The sequence below is a fragment of the Panthera leo genome, chromosome F2 (assembly GCF_018350215.1).
Source record: "Panthera leo isolate Ple1 chromosome F2, P.leo_Ple1_pat1.1, whole genome shotgun sequence".
NCBI classification, from domain to species: domain Eukaryota; kingdom Metazoa; phylum Chordata; class Mammalia; order Carnivora; family Felidae; genus Panthera; species Panthera leo.
The window spans coordinates 75,597,671-75,620,075 of NC_056695.1; the positions used below are offsets into that span (position 1 = coordinate 75,597,671).

General features: G+C 43.3%; 1 long non-coding RNA gene across 5 annotated transcripts in view; it reads right to left on the bottom strand.

The window, feature by feature from the left end:
• Positions 1 to 12,056, bottom strand: part of LOC122210479 — a 64,664-nt gene extending 52,608 nt beyond the window's left edge. For 4 of the 5 annotated variants that reach the window (XR_006198088.1, XR_006198087.1, XR_006198084.1 and 1 more), the window contains exon 1: positions 10,548 to 11,955. This is a non-coding gene — a long non-coding RNA (uncharacterized LOC122210479). Of the gene's footprint in view, positions 1 to 10,547; positions 11,956 to 11,978 lie in introns of those variants that run through there. The other variant, XR_006198085.1, reaches the window with a different exon arrangement.
• Between the last annotated feature and the right edge of the window lie 10,349 nt (positions 12,057 to 22,405).

The window sequence follows — 22,405 nt, forward strand, 5'->3', positions numbered from 1 at the left end:
ATAAGAGCCACTGCCAGAACCACAAGATGGAAACATCTGCTCACATAAGCAACATGTCACTTCTCCTAATGTTTTATTGGTCAAGGAAGGCCTAGTGCCCCAACCTGATGTCCATGTAGTAGAAAATATAATCCTCCTACGGAGAGGACCCTGGTAAAGATGGGCCACAGAGACTTTGAACAATAACACTATCTACCGCAGTGCCTTACCAACACAAAGTGCTCAGTAATTGCCAGTAATTATTTATGTGCCAGGCCACGAATGCCACAGGGCAGAGCCTGTAATCTGTCTTGCTCACTGACGCACCAGCCCCACATAGCACTGGCCCCATATTAAAGGGCATGCTAAATGCTTACTAAGTGAACAGTGATAAGATGGCCATGGGATCTGGAATCAAAAAACCCGTGACGAAGTCCCCTATCTGCCAATTCCTGATTTAGTGGAAGGTCGTTTTCTCTTGATTCTCGGGTGGTGGTTATGAAGATTAAAGTCGACGCGAAAGCACCACGAAAACCGTTCTGCTGCACACAAACGTTAGCTCGTATCTCCCGCCAGTTAAATGGAATTAAATCTGATAGACAAATTCATTTAAACTGTTATAGTAATGCAAGACCCCATAGTCTGCATTTACTTTCAAAGCATCAGCTGGCAAATAAAGGAGAAAGATCAGACTTAGGGCAGCTCACATGAGAAGGAGACAGGGTTTTAGCTGACCAGAACCTCAATATGATCAAAGGGTAATGTGGCTGCCAAAAAATGTAATGCAAATTTCAGGCTGCATTAACAGAAGTACAGTATCCAGATAACAGCTTCATTGTATTCAGCCATGGTCAGACCACATCTGAGGCAGTCGGTTCAGCTCTGGCCACCATATCTGAAGAGGTATGCTGATGAACAGACTTGGTCATGAGAGCGATGTGGATGGAGAAGGGTCTGTAAACCGGGTCATGTGCGTATCTTTTGAGAATCAGGGTTTCTTCCCTTATTGTGGCAAAAAGATGGTTCAAGTAGGATTTAATAGTTGTTTTCAGACACTTGAAAGAGTTATCGTGTGTAAGAAGAGTGAGTTTCACATATATAGCCCTAGATGGCCAAGAACCAGTAAGTGAAAGTTAGATGGGAAACAGACGGAGATCAAGGAGTTCTCTCCCAACAATGAGAAACCTTCTAAGTCAATGAAGAGTGAAGGTCAGCATGGGGGAGGTGCTATTGGGAAGACCCAACCGGGAAAGTCATAAAACCTAACTTACTCTTGTACATAACCAAGCATTTCTGAGGCTTCTGAAATGCCCAAATAGTATTTCTCTTTTCTGATTAAATAGTAATAATAATATTAATACTAATAGTAACAATGAGGAACAAGAACTGAGATAATAAGTAAAACAAGAAGTTGTTTGGCCTGACAAACACAGAAAGGCATGCTGTCGAAGGGAAACGAAATTTCAAGGCTAGATAACATTAAACACGAACGGCGTCCTGGTTTGTACAGAGGAAATCGGTGTAGTCAAAATCGTATTTCTTCTAGAAGTTGTTTTTCCTAGCGTGACCTGCCTCCTGTAATTTTCAGGGAAGTGCAAAAAATATTTTAAAAGTTTCTACAATGGCACGTAAGCAAAAAATTTGCTAACATTAAACTAGTGTCCTAACTACAAGATGACATGAAGGGACCAGTCTGTACAAGCATTCAAATTTCCCACAGCACACGGTCACGCTGCACACCCCTGGCATTTAAAAACGGCCCCCTTGCTCTTGTCTTATTTTGCTCGCTCACTCTATTCAAAACCCAGCACTCTTCCAGTCTTGTTTGCAGGGTTCAATTCCCAAGTCTTCTCTTCACCCTCTGGTCTCACCAGCAGGTCATAAAACAGTACATAAACACGATGCCTGATTTATCTTGACATCATAGCTCCTCATCTGCAAATTACTCACAGCACAGTGAACACTCAAAATTGCTTGCTAAAGTCCTTCCTTTAGTGAGACGGTTTTTAAAAAGTTACCCATTATATCTTGCTACACGGAAGACAGAAAGTCAAGGACGCTCTAAGGACACATTGGATATTATTTGTTATGAGAATAACCACTCTTGGAGCATCTGTGCGGCTCAGTTGGTTTGGCGTCCAACTCTTGATTTTTGCTCAGGTCATGATCTCACGGTTGTGAAATCGAGCCCCACGCTGGACTCTGTGCTGAGCATGGGGCCTGCCTGGGATTCTCTCTCTCCCTCTCTGCCCTTCCCCTGCTCTCTCTCAAAATAAATAAACATTTTCAAAAAAAAAACCACCCCCCTTTATAAAACATATTGGGATACAAACTTCTTCCTCCTTCAAAATTGTCTTTGCATCCTGCATGGGCATATTTAACGGGATCTCATAGTACCTAGCACAAACACAAATGATACCCTACTGATTTCCCTCACTGCAGGCATGTAAATATAAAAAATGAGCTTAAAAAACAGGCTCACTGACTAATTAAAGTAAATATGTATGTACCTTTCTGGAATAAATGTATTTTCAGATTTAAAACAAATCTATCTTGGGGCGCCTGGGTGGCTCAGTCGGTTAAGCGTCCGACTTCGGCTCAGGTCATGACCTCGCAGTCTGTGGGTTCGAGCCCCTCGTCGGGCTCTGTGCTGACAGCTCAGAGCCTGGAGCCTGTTTCAGATTCTGTGTCTCCCTCTTTCTCTGACCCTCCCCTGTTCATGCTCTCTCTCTGTCTCAAAAATAAATAAATGTTAAAAAAAAAAAAAAAATTAAAATAAATAAATAAATAAATAAATACATAAAATAAATAAAACAAATCTATCTTGGGGTGCCTGGGTGGCTCAGTCGGTTGAGCGTCCAACTTTGGCTCAGGTCATGATCTTCCATGTGTGAGTTCGAGCCCTGCGTTGGATTCTGTGCTGACAGCTCAGAGCCCGGAGCCTGCTTCGGATTCTGTGTCTCCCTCTCTCTCTGCTCCTCCCCTGTTCGCGCGCTCTCTCTCTCTCTCAAAAATAAATATTAAAAAAAAAAAAATTCACTATAAAACAAATCTATCTTTCCAAGCCAAAATAGTAAAGGAAAATGTAAACAAGGAAAAAAGCTGCTGCACACCCCTCCTCTACTAAGGAGTATGAAAGTTTACGACTTATTTGGTACAGGTTAAGGCTTGTTTAAGAACTTGCTGCTGGATTCTTCTACTCGCTGTTTCGCTCCCTCCTCTCTTGTGGGCACTAGCAAAAACTGCACAGGTCATGGGAACAAAAATGCTCTGCTGCAGAAATGAAGAGGACATCGTTTCAAATCTCCCATGTCTTCATTGATCCATCTGACAGAAACAGTCTATACTCCACTGGGAGATGGGAGAATGAGTCAGTAAGGAGATCGAACAGTTGCTAGGTTAAAGATATAACTAAACATGTTAACTTTCTTTTCAATTAGATACTCCTACAGTAAAGCAATTATTTTTAAATGATGCACAATGCACATTCATTTGTTTAAATAAGGAGCCACTAGAAATTAATTAGAGCTAACATTTATTGAGGGTTTTCTGTGTGTTGGGCATTCTCTTAAGTGCTCAACATACATAACTCACACATATGCTTCATCACAGCCACATAAAGCAGTATTATCAACATCCTCATTTTACAGAGAAGAAAAAGGAGGCACAGAATGGTTAAGTAACTTACAGAAGATCACACAGTATTGACAGGCAGGCGAGGAACAGGACTTCAGGCAGGGCAGCTCCAGGGCCCGTTTTTTCACCTCTAGGAGAGGGTGTCAACACACTGTATACTTTGACACATGGAGGTCTTTTTGTGTCTATTAGCTTAAATCATAATGAAGAAACTGTTTCGTGGGCAATCAAGACTGTATGAAATTTATGGGTAAAATGCTTTCACACCCAACTTTTAGGATGAGACAACTGAATCCAGTACGACACTTCATTTAAGACACTAGAACTTAATCAATCTAATCTTTTCTATGTATCTTTTGGCTTTATTATACTTCATGGTAAGTGCAATGGGATGCCTTTCACATACTTAGCCTGACACTATGTCGTTAAAAATACTTTGCGTGGACTAGATCTGGGATGTTTTATTCGCGTGAGTGTGCATTAAAGTAATTCTACTACTTCTCAAATTCTAAATGCAATTATCCAACAGACATTTGAATACTTAATGAACACCAAGTTGTATGGATACAAAGATAAATTAGATGGTCTCTGTTCTCGAGGGGGCCATAGTTAAAAACAACAAAATAAATGCTTTTATGGAGTTATGACCAAGGTTCCAAGGGAGCAGAGTCCTGCCTAGCATGATAAGAAGGAGAGCAGCTCCATGTGCAAAGGAATGGACCTGTAAGAGAACATTTGCTTCTCAGGGACTATCATGCAATTTAAGTAGGACTAGAATACAGAGTTTACATGGAGAGCGAGAGAAAGAGTGACAGAAGAGGTGAAGAATTAAGTTGACGCTGGATAAAGAAAAGTCTTAGAAATCATATTAAAGAGACCCAACCACTGTAATAATTTAAGCAGAACAGTGGTAAGATCAAATATGCTAACAATCATGGATATTACACTTTTTATTTTAAACAACAGAACCTTGCTCTCAAAAGAAACCTTATGCAAACTTCCATACTTAAAACTGATCAAAGTAAGACTGCACTAGTTGAAATTGGAATGAACCTGCTTGACTTCCTCTAGAACCTTTTACAGAATAGTTTCAAAACCACTGCTTTAGAAAAAAAAATTAGTATATCTATACAATTAGGCTCTATTTACCTCATACCTCTCTCAATGTGGTTCTAGCTTCTCAAGGAATCATTCCCATAATTTCTCTTCAATTATAGAGCTAGGCGTACATAAAACTAAGCGAATGGTACTAGGCCTGAAAAAATTAACAACAGGGACGTCTGGGTGGCTCGGTCAGTTGAGCGACCAGCTTCGCCTCAGGTCATGATCTCACGGTTTGTGAGTTTGAGCCCCACGTCGGGCTCTGTGCTGACAACTCAGAGCCTGGAGCCTACTTCGGATTCTGTGTCTCCCTCTCTGCCCCTCCCCCACTCGTGCTCTGTCTCTGTCTCAGAAATAAACATAAAAAAAATTTTTTTTTTAATTAACAACAAAGTGTTATAATACAGAAAAAAGATAAAGATTATCAGCTTTTTCATCCTTCAGTTAAACTCTAACTATTTTTAAAAAAAATTTTAATGTTTATTTATTTTTGAAAGAGAGACAGAGCATGAGCAGGGAAGGGACAGAGAGAGGGGGAGACACAGAATCTGAAGCAGGTTCCAGGCTCCGAGCTGTCAGCACAGAGCCTGACGTGGGGCTCGAACCCACAAAGTGTGAGGTCATGACCTGAGCTGAAGTCAGATGCTCAACCGACTAAGCCACCCAGGCGCCCCAAAACTCTTTCAGTGACCAATTTTCTAACCTAAATTAGGATTTATGTTTGGACACACACTAGGGTGTTTATGGCCACAGGATATTCAAAATTTGTACAGTGTTAGAAAATATTATAATTGATATAACGTAATTTTTTTTCAAGATTGGTAACCTTGAGTTTTCTCAACAATGACTTCGAATCCGAAAATCCTTCCCCACTTTTCACCTGAGCATCTGTCCTCTGCCTTATAAAATTTGGAGCTCTACCTGTGATCACGGAAAATGATCATCAGTGTGAAACTGCTTATCCTCAGCCATCAGCAATATTATGTAAACTGATTAAAGATTCCCATATGCTTCTCCTGGCAGTTTGCTCTTCTCAACTCTTCATAGTCACAAGTGCTAATAAAAAAGCCAGGTTACACCCTGAAGGAAAGGTATGCAATGATGAATTTCGCATGCTTTGTATCAAAACAAGTATATTGCCTTCATAGACCTCATCGAACTCCTACAATGCTTCCTTACAGTTACCCTCTCTGTTCCTCACAATAGAGTTAGGGGCCGGAGGAGGGGCGACGGGGAACAGAACCACTTACATCGTCTCAAGAATTTTTAAAGTGTTTCCCCCTTTATACAGACTGACTGATTAAAACCAAACATTCACAACAATATTTAACATGTATTAAGAGTTACAGGACAATCTCCTTGTTCCCCATCAGACAAGGCACTAGGAAAAAACCACCACCACCCTGGGCCAATCAATCATGCATTAAAAGTTCCCTCACAGTATGTGGCTAAAGGCCAACAACTGACAATTATTAAAAGGCGGAAGAGGGGAGAGGAGCATAGGATATAAATTAAACCCTTCAATACATCACGTGAACAACATGTATAATATATTTACTTACAGACGTGTTTAAGAAAGCATCCTTAAACAGACATACTATAAATGTCTTTATAAGGTAAATATCATTTCCACAGGATATTGTAAACTTAGTCCAACACTTTGCATTCAAAAGATCATTTCTGGGCACAGTCTATACTACCTAAATTTGCCCAAAGAGCCAACTATTATTCTATAAATTTGTTTAGGATAAAGACAACTCTCTGATTATAGTAAAAATAAACTACATCACATGCTCCAATTAATTAATGCATTTTATGGAAAAGGCTTAATAAATTACTCATTTCCAGTTCTTTCAAATATAAAAGTCTGAGGACTCCTGGGGCACCTGGGTAGCTCAGTCAGTTAAGCATCCGACTCTTGTTGATTTTGGCTCAGGTCATGATCTCACGGTAGTGAGATCAAGCCCCATGTCAGGCCCCACAATGGGTGCAGAGCCTGTTTGGGATTCTCTCTCCCTCCCTCCCTCCCTCTCTCTCTCTCTGTCCCTTTCCCCTGCTTGTGATCTCTCTCTCCCTAAAAAATGAAATAAATTAAAAATAAATAAATAAAATAAAAGTCTGAGGACTCTGAAATGGTCATTAAGAATAAAATGCCTTTTTTTTAAAAGAAAAGTTTTTTTTTAATGTCTGTTTATTTATGAGAGAGAGAGAGAGAGAGAGAGAGAGAGCGCACACACATGCAAGCGAAGGGCAGAGAGAGAGGGTGGCGGGAGAGGGAGGGAGGGAGGGAGTCCCAAGCAGGTTCCACATTGGCAGCACAGGGCCTGACCCAGGGCTCTATACCCATGAATCAGGAGATCATGACCTGAGCTGAAATCAAGACTCGGGCGCTTAACCGACTGAACCACCCAGGCACCCCAAAGAAAAGCTTTTTTAAAAAATAAAAAGTACTTGAAAGTAATCCTAAAGAAACACACAAAAAAATCCTCATATGTAAGGTAACAATCAAAACAATGCGTGATATCAAACATTTACCTACATATTCAATTAGAAGATTTCAGGGTGAAATTTTCATCTTTTGCCTATTTAAGGGCAAGTTTTTTTGAAAAACATTCCACAAACAGATATTTTTAAATGAGACTGTATACCTACTATTACTGACTTTAATAATGCATCAAATGAAGCTAAGTTAGAACAAATGTTAATAACAGGGAGAAACACTAAATTATACATACTATGTTTAACTGTCCCTGCAGTTACAAAAATGTTTATAAAATATCTTAAGACAAATTTATATTTTCCTCTAGTTTGTGAAAACTGCAATAACTTTTCTATTTAGTAGTAACTTCTGATTAAAGCACATTCACTAAGTGAAATTCAAACAATCCTCAGAACAGCTGGGAGAAGATACAGAGGGCAGTTTTTACAAGTGAACTTTCTATTGATGGTATAGATACCATGATCAAACACTAAAAACTAGCATGATTGGCATCTAGAAAACATAAACAAGCAAGAGTGAAAGAAAATCCCTCAAGGAAAATGAGGAAAATACAATTTACAACATCATCAGTGACTATAACTCTGAACTCGGCCTTTCTTATTTTTAAAATTTTTGTCCAAATTTTTGCAGATTATAAAGTCAAAACTTTTAAAAGTCCCATACAATAGATTTACATACACATATTAGTATTAGGTAATATTTTATGCTTAAGAAGTCTAGCAAATATTTAAAAACCCAATTTTACATAAAGTATGTTGCACTACTGATTGCATTTTATAGGAAAAGAAAACTGGGAACAGAAAAATAAAATATTTTTCAAGTGACACTGAGTTGAATAATGAAGTTGATAACATAAATTGGCCTTAAGTTCCAATTAAAATTTCTGATCATTATCTCTATTCTCACAGATCTTGGCACAAATATTTTAAATTTGCAGCAGTCTACTTACTTGCTGCATGTGTTTAAAAAGTTTTTTTTTTTTTAAATTACATACCCTCATTAATGATAAATCCAAATATTTTTTTTTAACTTCACCATACTCAAAAATTAGCAATCCTTTGAGATAGCATCTTGAAATTAAAAAAAAAAAAAATTGAAAAAATTTCTTTTAATATCACATCTTCAATTCTCATTTTTACTCATTTGTTCAACAGAGGAACTAAGAGCCTGTACTAAGAAATCAATGGCAGCATTCAAGCTGCTCTCTCAATTTTTATAATATTCAATTATGTTAAGAGGAACAAAACTGTGCCCATTATCCCAAAGTTGGGCTCTCAACCCATATTCAGCATGAAAATAATTTCTTGCTTTCTGCCTGATGCACAAAAACAAAAACTATTAAAGCACTCAAATACTCTGATACTTTGAATGCTTCTATACACTTAGCTCTTATCTAAAGTCCTTCTCTAAAAATAAGACTTCTCTAAAATCGTGAAGGAGTGCCAGTCTTATGAAGCCAGGCATGAACAGTATAAGGCAAAGTAAGTTTGATTAGTTATCCTTAATAAAGCCTGTGCCCGGTTCCTTCCTTTACCCCATATCCCAACATAAAGTCTGAGCCAATCCATAAGCAAGTTCTACTCATATTAACTCACATTCCTTTTTTTGTTTTTACATCGCCCAAGCAAAATGATTTCAGAAAGACAACTCCCCGAGTACTTCACTCAATATCCCCTGTGATTCCAAATAAATCCAACTGCACTAACAAAAAGAAAAAAAAAAAAAAGCTCCCTGGAAAGTTTACAGAGTACGTAAGTTGTTCTTTTATCAAAATAGAATTTTTCACAAGTGACCCAAACAGAATTACAGCTTAGGAAAATCAAGCCTTTAATTCTGAGGAATAATTTGCACCTAGAGAAAAATTCAAGGTAATGGTTTTCACTGCATGTGGACTTTGGACCTAATCTATTTATTTTGATTTTGCTGAAGTCTGGGTATAACCACTTGTTGGCCTATGCTACCAGACCACCGTCCTACTAACAGGACCCTATGACAAGGTGCTTTTGATGCTTCAGCAACTACACCACCTTGGATGGACTTCCACACAAACCTGACCATAACATTTTGGCATTTTCACTAGGTTTCAATGTGCTCCTTAGATGGCACAGCACAAATCAGATGACAAGTTTTCCATTCAGTTAAAACATTAATAGGTAGCATACAAGCAAGTAATACACTCGAACTTAAGAAGCCCATAAATATTAACTTTGTCCTCACTTTTCAGAAAGGGACAATTCAAAGAACCCTGATAAACCTTACATTAACGCCAAAATCCTATCCCTAAATTGTTGTATGCCAAATGATTTTTTATAAATCTAGTCCTGTTTGGTAATTACCATATAAAAGGGATTATCTGAAGGCATCTTTTAATGAATTCTTTTTGTAAAAATAGAGAATTCTCATATAACATAACTAACCACTACTTAATTTATCTTATACTTGTAAATATCAAATTTCTTGGAGCACAGCTGCTTTCCCAGGCCAAATTCACCCCAGCATTACTGCCCTTCTCCCTAGTTCCCAAGTTTTAAAAAGGTCACCCCAAAAAAACATTTGTCAGTGGTAGAATATATGAGCAATACTAGAAAAGTTGAAAAAAGTGATTTTTTTAAATGTAAAATAGAAAAGTATGTATTCTCCCAAAAGAAATCAATGAATTATTTTTGGCAATGATCACGATAAATTCCCAATAAAAACGACTTAAAAAAAAAATCAGGATATGCATATCTCAAATCTCTTTCCCATGTGTCTTTATCATTTGGTGGAAACTGTTCAAGCACAGTTTATCTCCATGAACACATGACCTCCATGATGCTACCAAGGTCACTGAGACTCACACGTGGGGCATATGCTGAGTAAGTGCTGATCTGCCCAATTCTACAGTTCCCTTTCAACAGAGAGAAGGAAGGATGGGCAATAAAACATTATTTCTATAGTACAGGAAATGATGCTTTAGGTTGTAACAGTCAAACAGCCCATTACAGGATTGCATACAGACATATGTCAGCAACAGCCAATAGGAGCAAGCCCTTTAAAGGGTGTCACAGCACAGAGCCAGGTACAAAAATTGCTGCACAGAAAGAATTAACAAGATCCCAAACTGAATGATCCTCCTTTACATCTCGTACTGAAACTCTTGGGTGCCTTGGGTTCATGCCACAACGACTCAATTCTGCAGTGAGAGTTTTCTGTCGACAGAACTTTCTGAAAACGACAAATAACCAAAGATCCACAATCAACAGAAGTGGCTCCCACGTGTCAGAAATGCTCAAGTAAGGAGCAAGTTTGCATGGGGGGGGGGGGGGGACCTGCCGGTTAATATCAAACTCACCAGGTGTCCTGGGTGTTCTCTTATCCTTCACAGAAGACTCCTTCAGACACCTCCTCTGTGACGGCGGCTGTCACAACCTGCGCCGTTCACAAACCATAAGTTTTCTTGGACGAGATTTACATTTTAAAACCCGTCACCCGCTTGGCGTATAATCTGTTTAAGCTGGATTTATACTCAAAACAACCCTTATCAATTTGAAGCTATTATATTTGAAATAGCCAAACAACTTTCAAACATGGGGGGAAAAAAAGACCCGTCAGAGCTAGCGCCTGAGAATTTAAAAGTGATTTAGTGGAGAGGAGTTCAACTGGGTGATGCATTGTAACGTCTGGTAAATGCAAGGTTAATAGCGGAAAATTAAAGAGGGAAAAAGATCCAGCCGGACCACTGGTAATTCACAATCAGCACAGTCCTGGGCTGGTAGCAGTCTCCCAAGTTACACTCAGGGAAGCTCCTGATTGGTGGGTGGCACTGGGTCAATGTGATTACTTAACCCTGGCAGTTACAACTAAACTCCCCTTTGATGGGCTCCAAAGCTTATTACAAAAAGGCGACTGCTTGAGCATATCAAGTACCACGGTGTCCTCCCGTTTTTCTCCCACGGAACACGGAGCCTGACACCTGAAACTCAGCTGACAAACACTGCCGGGTTTCGGGCGCTCCAGCGTTTTCTACTTATTATTGTCAAAGCCCACTGGGCATGGATTCCGTTGGGGGGTGGTAATGTGAAAGATTCACCCATTTCCTGCATAGCCAGGGAAGAACTCATGACCATCCAAGCAGTTCCCTCTCTCCCAAGTAACTTTTTTTTTTTTTTTTTTTTTAATCATTTAGTCCTAAAATAACCACAAGCAACAAACAGCCAAACATTGGCATGGCAACGTCCACACATCATGCCCCAGTGCTACCCACAGGCGGATTTCTTCATCCCTGGTGCCCATCCAGACGGGTCCTCCCGGTCCCTCTCCCGTCCGGTCCCGCCTGGCTTCCCTGAGTTTCGCTGGCCCGGGCAAAAAGCACAGCGCCTCGTCCCAAGGGCAGAGTTTCTCCCAACTGCCCGACGACCGCGTCCGGAAAGCTTCCCGCGGGCCCCCCGCGCGCACCTTGCCCGGCCCCTCGCCCCCTCCCCGCACTTTACCAAGCCCCAGAGAGGGGCCCACCTGCCTCCCGTCGCCTGTCCCCACGCCCGGGTCGCCCTGCCAACTCCTACCCGGCGGCTGCACTCCCCCTGCGCGGAGCCCCCTACCATGCCGGGGCTCGACCTCGAGGGGCGGGGGCGCCAGAAAAGGCCCCCCCGACAGGCTGACCCTGCGACGCCCCCCAGAGGCCGGGTCCCGAGAGCCTGTCAGCGTCCCCGGAAGGGGTCAGGCGGGGGGCTGAGCGCTCCCCGGTCTTCTCCTGACGCCCTCTGCCCCCCGCCGCCGCACTCACCTGGCGGGCTCTCGCCCAGGGGACGGGCGGAGGGACCGGGGGTCGCGCGAGGAGGCCGGCCGCCCGCCGCGGCCCCCACCCTCCCGCACCCGCGCCCGCGCCCGCGCCCGCGCCCGCCCGGCGCGCGCCCCAGGCCCGACGCGCGCCCGGAGCGCCGTGGGGAGGGGGCGCGGGGACGCGCGAGAGCCGGGCGGGGGGGGAAGGGGGGCACGGGGGGCGGGGGCAGGGGGCGCGGCGAGAGCAGCGGCTCGGCGGTGTCGGCGGCGAGAAAGCAGCCTCGGCCGCGTCCGTCATGGCGCGCGGCGGCGGCCGCGGCTCCCTCCGGCCTCCCCGCTCCCTCGCCTTTAGTTTGACCTTTCCCTCCAGTGTGTCTGAGGGAGAGCGGCGGTGCGCGCGCGTGTGCATGTCTCTGTGTGCGCGCGCGCGCGTGGGGCAGGGGCGGGTTCGCTCTCCGACGCCTGACGTCACTGCCATGGCAACGGCGGCCCCGCCCCTCGCCTCCCGTTTCCTGCCCCCTCCCCCGGTGCACGTTCCGGGCCCTCACGTGCTCACTCACACGCACGCACGCACGCTCGGAGCGCGCGCGCCCAGGGCGCTTGGGGCGGGGGGGGGGGGGGGGGGGGGGTTGGGAGGTCATCTGCGCCTCGTCGTCTACTTGCTGAATTTGACCAATCCAATGAGAAGGAGCCGTGGGCGGGGCGGGCTCGGCCGCCCGAGCGGCGTGAAAAATTTCCCGAGGCCGAACTGAGATCCTTCGTGAGCCACTGAGCATGCCCGGTGGTGGAAGGGGCGCGTTCCCCGGGAGTTCAGGGAGGAGGAGGGGGAGGTGTCCGGTGGTCAAGGGAAGGGGACCCTGGGCGCCTTGGGGGGAGATTAACCCCTATGGGACTGGGATCGCGTGGCGTTCGAGTCCGGCATTTTCGGAATGCGGTCTGGCCCTGCAGCTATTGCTGTGTGACCTTGGACGTGTTACTTAAGCACTCTGAACTGAATGTCCTGAGTCAAATTGGGTTAGTAAAATTACCGCAGTGGTTGTGCGGATAAAGAGAGAAGTGGAATAAACAGTATCGTCATTTATAATTATCATCATATGTAAATATTGTCGTAATATCCTCAATGTTGTAATAATGTTATATGGTGACAGATGCTAAGTACAATTATGGTGAGCATAGCGTCATCACTGTTAATATACCTGAAGCTAATATAACACTGTATGTCAATTATACTTCAGTTAAAAAGAGAGGAAACGCCTGACCTGACATATGGTCAACCCTAAGTACTTAGCTATTAGTATGGTACCCACACAACCTTAGTTTACAAATGGGGACATGGGATGCAGAGACTGAAACATTAAATGTCTGTTCAGTGTGAGGGTCAGGTAGTGGCAGAGACCCAGGCTTCAAGTTCAATATTTGTCCTACATGGCCTTCCCTTAGGGAGAATGGGGAAAAAAAAAAACCATCCAGAAACACCTGTCAAGACCCTCCTTTGCTGTCTGTGGATCCCTTCATACTCCCCACCGGCCCCACTCTCACCCCTAAGAGGCTTAGAACTCTGGACATAAGGACCGATAGCCTTTGTGCAACTTTTGGAGGCCAGTTATTCGGCTTCCTGATTTGCGCCTGAACAAGCAACAGAATGGCTCTTTACTCAGTTCCCTTCGGGGCCCCTACACTTCAAGTGAAGTTTTGGTTCAAGTGTGCACACGGTAGCAAGGAGCTCCAGGCCCTCACGATTTCTGGCTAGCTGAGGAAAGATTAACTCCGTTAACCCTCGTCATTTACCCAGCATCGTCCCGGTAGGCAAGAATGCCTTTCCAGCCCACACGGAGCCTGTGACCACAGGGCTGTGCAGGCACCTTGCGATTCAGACGCACTGATGACCTCACCGTTCATCAAACCTGTGCTTCCAGCCTTTGCCTCTCGCTTAGCTCTTCATCGCTTACTACTTCATGGTATTTCTTGAATGTCGTAGTACTTTTTAACTCGATTTGCTGTTAACTTTTTTTAGCTTTAATTTTTATGATTGAAGTCTAGTTGGTATACAATGTTGCATTAGTTTCAGATGTACAACGGTGATGGACAATTCTGTACATTGCTCGATGCTTACCGCCATAAATCTAGTCGCTGTTTGTCACCATACGTTATTACAATACTATTGACTATATTTCCTATACTGTAACTTTTTAAAAAGTGTATGTCTGTCTCCTTGTGTCTTATAGCCCCAAACCTGATCTTAGTGAAGGACACCTCCCCATCCCCAAACACGCCCTTATGTTCCCTCCTTTGCTTGCAGGAATTAATTCACTTGACCCTTCCAAGATCTAACTAAAATGTAGTGTCTTCCCAAAACTCTTGCTGGATCCACTGAGTCGGAATGAACTTGTCCCTTTTCCAGAGCAGTTGGTATATACCTTTCTTTGGACGCTATTCCTAGTAGACTTTGTATTCTGTGATTTATGGACATGTCATGTACAGAAAGCTTCTCTGAACATCTAGATACGGGTTGGCTGTTCCTATTCCGTGCTCCCAAGGCATCTTATGTCTAATATATCACTTATCACCCATTGCTTTAAGGCTTGATTTATTTGCCTTCTCCATCAGACATAAAACTCTTTAATGGCAGGAATCATGTCTAGTTCCACTGCGTATTTCCCACGTCTCCCTTACTACCACAACGCTACGGAACAACTAGCTATTGAATGGCTGAATGGGCTCCCTGCCTATTTCATAAAGTTCTTGGGGGCAGACTTTATCTTGTTTATATTTATAACTCAGACCCAAAGACTTTCTGGGAAGTTATGAATTCTCAATAAATCTTGGACTACTCTAAAATGCACCAGAAATTACATGGTCACACTCATGCAATGAAAGAAGGCTTTGGCAATAGCACAAACTATTGAGCAGAGTTGAGAAGTAGGAAGTCTAGGGAAGAAGAGGTCACAGTTTCTTAATAACTGCTGCTGTGGACCGAGAATGAGATTTTCAGCCGCTGTTAAGGGATAACAGGGAAATTACTCCAATGTGTATCAGCGAGGTTGCTCCCAGACAAGGGGGGAAATTGTGCAAAGAGGAATCTTGAAAAAAGAGTTCAAATATCGTTTGCTTAACCTGAACGGATAGCATCTGTTCCTTTGTCTAATTTGGCACAATAACCTAAAACCCAGTGGTGTTTTATATGTAGTACTGTTCTCCTCTTGATATGCTATTTAACTCACTACATGTGTGCTAAGTCCTCACCAAACCCAGTCCTCTTATTCCTGATCATGTTTGAGGCTCTGCCAAACACCCAGGAGCATGAATCATTCTGTTTACCCCCATCTCCATTCTGACTGTTTTGTGTTCTGTGATCTTTCTCCTAAATGGCGGTGGTAGCTATGGAGGCTCCCCACCGCCTCGGCCACTGCCTTGCTGTGAGCCCTCGTCTCTCTCAGCTGGACAAAAACGGAACTGGTCTTTTCACCTTATCTCGGGCTCATCCAGCCCAACTTCCACCCTACCCCAGACTCCAGCAGGATGTTTCCAAAAGGTAGAAAAATTGAGCACATCCCCCTAAGTGGCTTAACTGTCTTCCTGGCTCCTTTTTGCCTCTTCAGGAAAGAGACCTCTTCTGCGGTGGCTTTTTATGCTTCATCCTCAACTGGTTTCTTCGGCCGTGTCTCCCACTGCTTCTGCAAGAACTGTTTTGCTCCACAGGTGTTGAAAACCCGCAGCTTCTCCTACCTGTCATGTTCTTTGTGCACATAGGTTCACCTAGCTAGAATTCTCTGCTCAGACCCCTCTACCAGGCTAATTGCATCTATACTCTCTAGGCCTATGGGAACAGCCAGGCTGCACGCCTCTGGTGTAACCCTTCTTATTGGGTATTGTAAATACACTGTATGTATTGTCACCTCTTACCTTCTCCACTAGAATGTGAGCCACTTGAGGGCAGGGGCCTTGGCTTACCTTAGTCACGTGAGTTACTCTAATACCCACCAGGGTGCCTGGCACATAATAGACACTCAATAAATGCTTATTGAGCACATGAGTGTATTATAAGCTCCATGAGGGAGAAAGCTATTGCATCTCTTTGAGTCTTCACAAAGCCATGCTCAGAATTACAGAAATAGTGAGTAGATACTTAAAATAATAACGAATGATGAAAGGATAGTAATGACATATTAAAAACCAAGCATGGGGGCGCCTGGGTGGCTCAGTCGGTTGAGCGTCCGACTTTGGCTCAGGTCACGATCTCGCGGTCCGTGAGTTCGAGCCCCACGTCGGGCTCTGGGCTGATGGCTCAGAGCCTGGAGCCTGCTTCCGATTCTGTGTCTCCCTCTCTCTCTGCCCCTCCCCCGTTCATGCTCTGTCTCTCTCTCAGAGTCTCAAAAATAAATAAATGTTAAAAAAAAATTAAAAAAAAATAAACAAAAAAACAAAAACAAACAAACAAAAAAAAACACCAAGCATGAATCAGGGACTAAAGTTCATGTTTTCCATTGATTCTCTCAGTTAGTCCGCCAACAATCCTATTTAGTAGAATGTTATCTACATGCTGCAGATGAAGAAGCCAAAACTTCAGGAGGGGAAGTGACTGGGCCAAGGTCACACACACTATTAGCTGTTGGCCAAGCCAGGATTTGGTGACCAGCTCATCTAATTTGGAAATAGACTATTATGGGAGGTATTCTGCTGCCACAGATGTGATGGTGGTGCTCCTGCTGGGACTTCGATCTTTCCTTATCTCACCTGTCTTGTCATGACCAGAAGCTCCTACTTTTTAGCAGACAAATTGGTACTCCCTTTGCTCCACCAAGAAGAAATGTGACTGCGTTAGGTGCAGTGAATATGCACTAGTCGTCCTAAATGGAAGGACCGTATTTTTCCTTTCTCTTTGTTTTTCACACTTATTTTTCCATAACTGAAATCAAAATTCTTAGTTTTAGAATACACATGTTGTGCATATAAGGATAAAATGGTTGTTTTCTTTTTAATTTTTTTTAACCTTTATTCATTTTTGAGAGACAGAGAGAGATAGAGTGCGAGTGGCAGAGGGGCAGAGAGAGGGAGACACAGAATCCGAAGCAGGCTCCAGGCTCTGAGCTGTCAGCACAGAGCCCGACATGGGGCTTGAACTCACAGACGGTGAGATCATGACCTGAGCTGATGTCAGATGCCCAACCGACTGAGCCACCCAGGCGCCCCCTAAAATGGTTTTCTAAAAATTTTTTAACTTTTCTTTATTTTTGAAAGAGAGGGAGAGTGAGTAGGGGGAGGGGGGGGCGGCAAAGAGAGGGAGACAGAGGATCCAAAGCAGGCTCTGCACTGTCAGTGCAAAGCCCAATGCAGGGCTCAAACTCACAAATGGTGAGATCATTTTGAATCTGAATTCTGAATGGTGAGATCACCTGAATCAAAATCAAGAGTTGGCCATTTAACCCACTGAGCCACCCTGGCACCCCAAGGATAAAATGTTTAAAGTTGGCCTTTGGGACATGACATCCCCAGCTGAGGCCCTTATGGCGGCTGCAAAACAAAAATGTCTATGTATAAGTGACATTGTCAGTTCATGAAAAGCTAAGGTGAATCTTGGCATCGAGAAAGGAATGCGTAAAAAGTTGGGTTAGAAAAAAGCCATTGGGTGAGCATTTGTGTAAGTGCCTCATTACAAAGAGGAGAAGAACGTTCAGTTCCGATCTTGAGGGACTGTCTTGCTCCAAGATTACTGGGAGGCCCCTGGTGTGTGAGTAGGGCTCTACCCGGGCCATAAGCACAGCCTTGGCTGGAGGGCACGCTCCCCTCTCTGGGAAGGTCAACATCTTTGACCAGAACCTAAACTTGTAGGGAGGGGGGGATGGTGAATGAGGAAAACGTGGGGGGAAGTGAGAGCCCATGTCTCCCCAGTTGGCCAGACTGGCTGTATCAGCCCTGGTGATCAACAAGGTGAATTGGCTGTTCTGTCCTCACAGCCTGTTGAACGGATGCATTGGAGTCAGTGGCCGAGCTCTCACTATGCACTTCACAACCCTGGGGGGGGAGGGGGGGGAGGGGGGCTATTAATACAGGAGTCTTATGTGAATGAAACCCCCTGGGGCTGTATTCAACCTGCGTAAACATACCTAGCAGTCCTGAGGGACATGTACCAGGCACATCTCTGTCTACTTTGGCAATTTATGGTATCCCGATTTTATCTTTGATAATATGCATAAATAAATATGTATTGAATGGCTACCAGTTTATCTCAAAAAATTTCAATGAATTTTATCGTACAGAGTTGTATCTAAAGATGTGGGTGTATTTCAAAGTGCTTATTAGATCAACATCACTATGATGCATTTATTTATTCTAATAAACAACAACTGAGCATCTAAGTTCCAGACATGATTCAAAAGGGTGTATTCAACAAATGTATTGAACACCAATTATAAATCTTAGGAAAAACTATTAACTGATTCCTCCAAAAATAAAGGCTTAGTTTATTTATGACACTTTACATATGAGCATATTCTCCAAATCAAGTTTCATTCATAGACACTCACCCCCTACAACCTAGAGATGACATCTGGTTCAGACACTTCAAACAATCCAATATACTAGGATGTCCCAGTGAATATAAGGCTTTCATATAATTTTTCCTGTCTTTTTTTTTTTTTTTTTTTTTTTTTTTTTTGTCTATTTAGCTCTATCAGGAGAGGTGCCAGAAAGTTAAGCTGGCTGCTTTAAGGGTGTCCTGGGAGCCCAAGGGAAACCACCTTTGGCAGGATAAGTCCATAGTCCATTGTCCAGGAAAGAGAGTGTAATCAGGCTTGGATCCCTGGATCACTCTATGGAGGAAAGCTGATCTCCACCTAGAAACATTTCTCTTGGAGCAAGAAATTCACATTTCACAGAGCAAGAAATAGGTGAACATTTAGGGGTTCATCTGTTATAGCAGCAAGCGTTACTCAATGACTTAATTGGAAAAGTAAATAACATGGCCATATTTGCACCCCAAATTTTTGGAGCTGCTCATACAGGTAGCATTAAATTCTTAATTTTGGAACACCCAATTAAGTGAGCCTCTGTCTCCAGAAGTCTTTATTAAATTACTTCCAAGCCTTTGATGGCTTTCCTATGTGTGACTGTTGCTGCTAGAGCATTGCTATGTGCAATTCTACAAGCTGGTAATTGGCTTAAAAAAAGCCACCTGGGAAGAACCAATACATAGATACATACATAGAATCACACACACACACACACACACACACACACACACACACACAGTAGAATGCAACTTGCACCATTTTTATTTACTATTATCATTACCAGCATCAGCATCTTCCTCATCATTATCTTTTTAAGTTGAGAGGCGTAAACAAATCTGGACTATTTACAGCAACTCATGAAGAATGAGTGAGTTGACCCCGGAAAGATGGTGTGCTGTTCATTCTATGAATCACCATCACGATCTCTTTGGATGCCTGTCCTATGAACCTACGTGGCATGCCAGGCATCTGTGTTTGACCGGCCCTTCAGTTCCTCCAGAATTCTTGTGGAGTTGGTGGCAGAAATTTCCTTTTGTTGTTTTACGTCAGAATCCGGATGAAAGGCTGAGCCATGGTTGAATGAGCCTTCCTTTCTCTTTGAGGATGGGGCTCAGGATCCACACCCTTCAGGCCAAGATTTTGCCCCGAGGCAAACCATTACAGTCTTTCCTGTTAGAAGGACAATTTGGGCCAAGCTTGAGGCCAGTAGATATAATGCATTAGCAACTAAAGGGGTGAGTTCTGTCACATGACAATGGTATCCAAGCTTCCAGGAGAGCTACAAAAGTCATTCCTGTCAGATGCATTCAAAATCAACGGTCAAATTACTCCTTCCAAGTTCTCTGAGGCTACAGAATTAAGGCCTGCACAATTTAAAATAGTGACTCAAGCTCTCTGGTCCCATGCCTCAATAATAATTATGAGAATGCTTATCAGTATTCTTAGTAATGTGTGATAATAAGTATTTATCAAGTGACCGCCGTGTACAAGGTACTCTTTGAGGTGCTTTATGTATGCCAGGTATTTAAACTTGATAACAGTCTTACAAGGTAGGAGTTGTTACCCTATCTTATGGGTGGGGAAACAGAAATTCAGAGCTTGCAAGGAACTTGCTCAATGTCACCATAGTGGTGATGCCAAGGTGCTTAAAAAAAGTATCTTTGGAAAAAAAAAAAAACCCACAACTTAGAGCCTACTTCCAAGCTCAGGGACATTTTCAACAGACAATTTACTGGAAAATTGTAAGCATATACAAAAATAGAGAGGAATACTCACCAAGCAGCTCCTATCAGGAGTCATTTGGAATGCAAGAGTTCTGAATGATAGCTACCTTATTTTTCTTGGAGGAGAGCCAAGTCCTTAATAAGAATTTCTGCAAAGGAGGAACCTGGGGCTGAATCTTATTTATAAAGGCAAAAGATGATTCTCATTTCAATCTCACGTTCTTCCTCTCCACTTGAATTTACCGATTAATTGAGGAATAGCAAATAACATGAAGACTTAATTTTGAGTGGACTAAGTCCTCAGCCCTACTGCAAATCCTTAGTTTTAGCTTCCATTCAGGTGTATGCTGAGTCAAACAATATTCTCCTTTCGTGCCTCCCTTCCTGTAGCCCACAGCAAGATTTCGTATTTGTATTGTGGCACAGATATGACTGGACCGTCTGCTTAGTAACTGATTTGAAAGGTAGCTTTAGTTCCGTGCAATTTCCTGCTCACACTACTCATGAGAGCTCGTTACACACACCTCTCCCTAATCCATTCAGGGACACTGGTAGCTTGAAATTGGCCATCGAGGGAGTATTTACACCATGGAAATCGGCAAAAGCTACAAGTCAAGGCTTTTATTCCCTAAAAGACAGTTAAACACGTACCAGAACACTGCTGGGTAGGTTGTATTATTTGCTTAAAAACATCTGCTGTCTTCACCATGCGTCTCTATGTTGCCTTTTCCTGGGAGAGAAGATTTTTCACCCATTGAAGTCAGGCTTGACTCTACAACTTGTTTGGATGAATGGCATGTGACTGGAAGTACACGTGCCATTTCTAAGCACAGGAACATGTGCCCGATTTTTCTTCTTCCTCTGCCACAGGCTGGCCTGTCCCAGCTAGTGTCTGTGTGTTCAGTCTGAGTTCTAGAATAAAGAAGACAGGAAGCGACATCACAGCCCATCTCCAGAGGACATGGGCATAAGCAAGGAAGAATCTTCCCTATTGTAAAGATTTGAGGCTTATTTGTGGCTACTCCAGCCTACTTAGGCGAGGCTGATTGATACAGCAGTTGGGACTTACAATTCAGGCGCTGCCATTGCAGAAAACCTTAATTATGGGGACATTACCTCTGGGGCTTGGGAGTGGGACACAAAAAACTATGTTATTGAAGGGTGGAAAAATGGCACCTCCTGTTATCTAGTGGTGAGGCATTGGTGAAAGTGTCCCCTGTGATCACTGAACAAGTTTGTGGCTGAAGGCCAAGAAGTTTTGAAACAGAATGTGACTCACACGCCTATGGTGCCATACGAGAGAGTTGGGCTTAGGAAAGAGTGGTCCATTTTGGGGAGATCGAAGGGAGTAGAAACGTCCAGAAATGTGAGGACTGAGCAATAGGGGATGTTCTTGATTCTGATTTCCAAACAATGAAAGATAAAACTGAGGTCTTTAAGGTACAAAGTCTGATTAAAACTCAGCCTTGTGGCAAGGACCAGTAAAACCTCTGAATTGACTAAGGTGGCACCGATTAAATCTTTTCAGCCGGACAAAAGGGCTCAGGGAAAAAGAGATTGTAAGTGTGATTCTCCTACTGAAGCCTGACGCATTCAAGATACTCACAATTAAGTCTAGAGAGAGTCGTAACTAGAAGAGAATTGTGGCTGTGGCCATTGGCACATGATGTTTGGTTTTGGATTCCACCACTTGCAACTAAAGGCATTCAGAGAGTCGTAACTAGAAGAGAATTGTGACTGTGGCCATTGGCACATGATGTTTCGTTTTGGGTTCCACCACTTGCAACTAAAGGCATTCTGCATCATAAGCTGGATCACAGGGTTATCGACAGGGTAAACGGAGGTTGTACACGTAAAGCCGTTAGCACAGTTCTTGGCACATAGTAAGGGTTCAGTAAGGAGAAATTTTTATAAAGTATGCTAGAAACTGAGAGTAGTTCTCACAACGAACATGAGCCAGAGAGCAGAGAGAGGTAGCCAAGGAATCTCAGTTAAAAAGTTCGATGCGGGGCGCCTGGGTGGCTCAGTCGGTTAACCGTCCGACTTCGGCTCAGGTCACGATCTCGCGGTCTGTGAGTTCGAGCCCCGCGTCGGGCTCTGGGCTGATGGCTCAGAGCCTGGAGCCTGCTTCCGATTCTGTGTCTCCCTCTCTCTCTGCCCCTCCCCCGTTCATGCTCTGTCTCTCTCTGTCTCAAAAA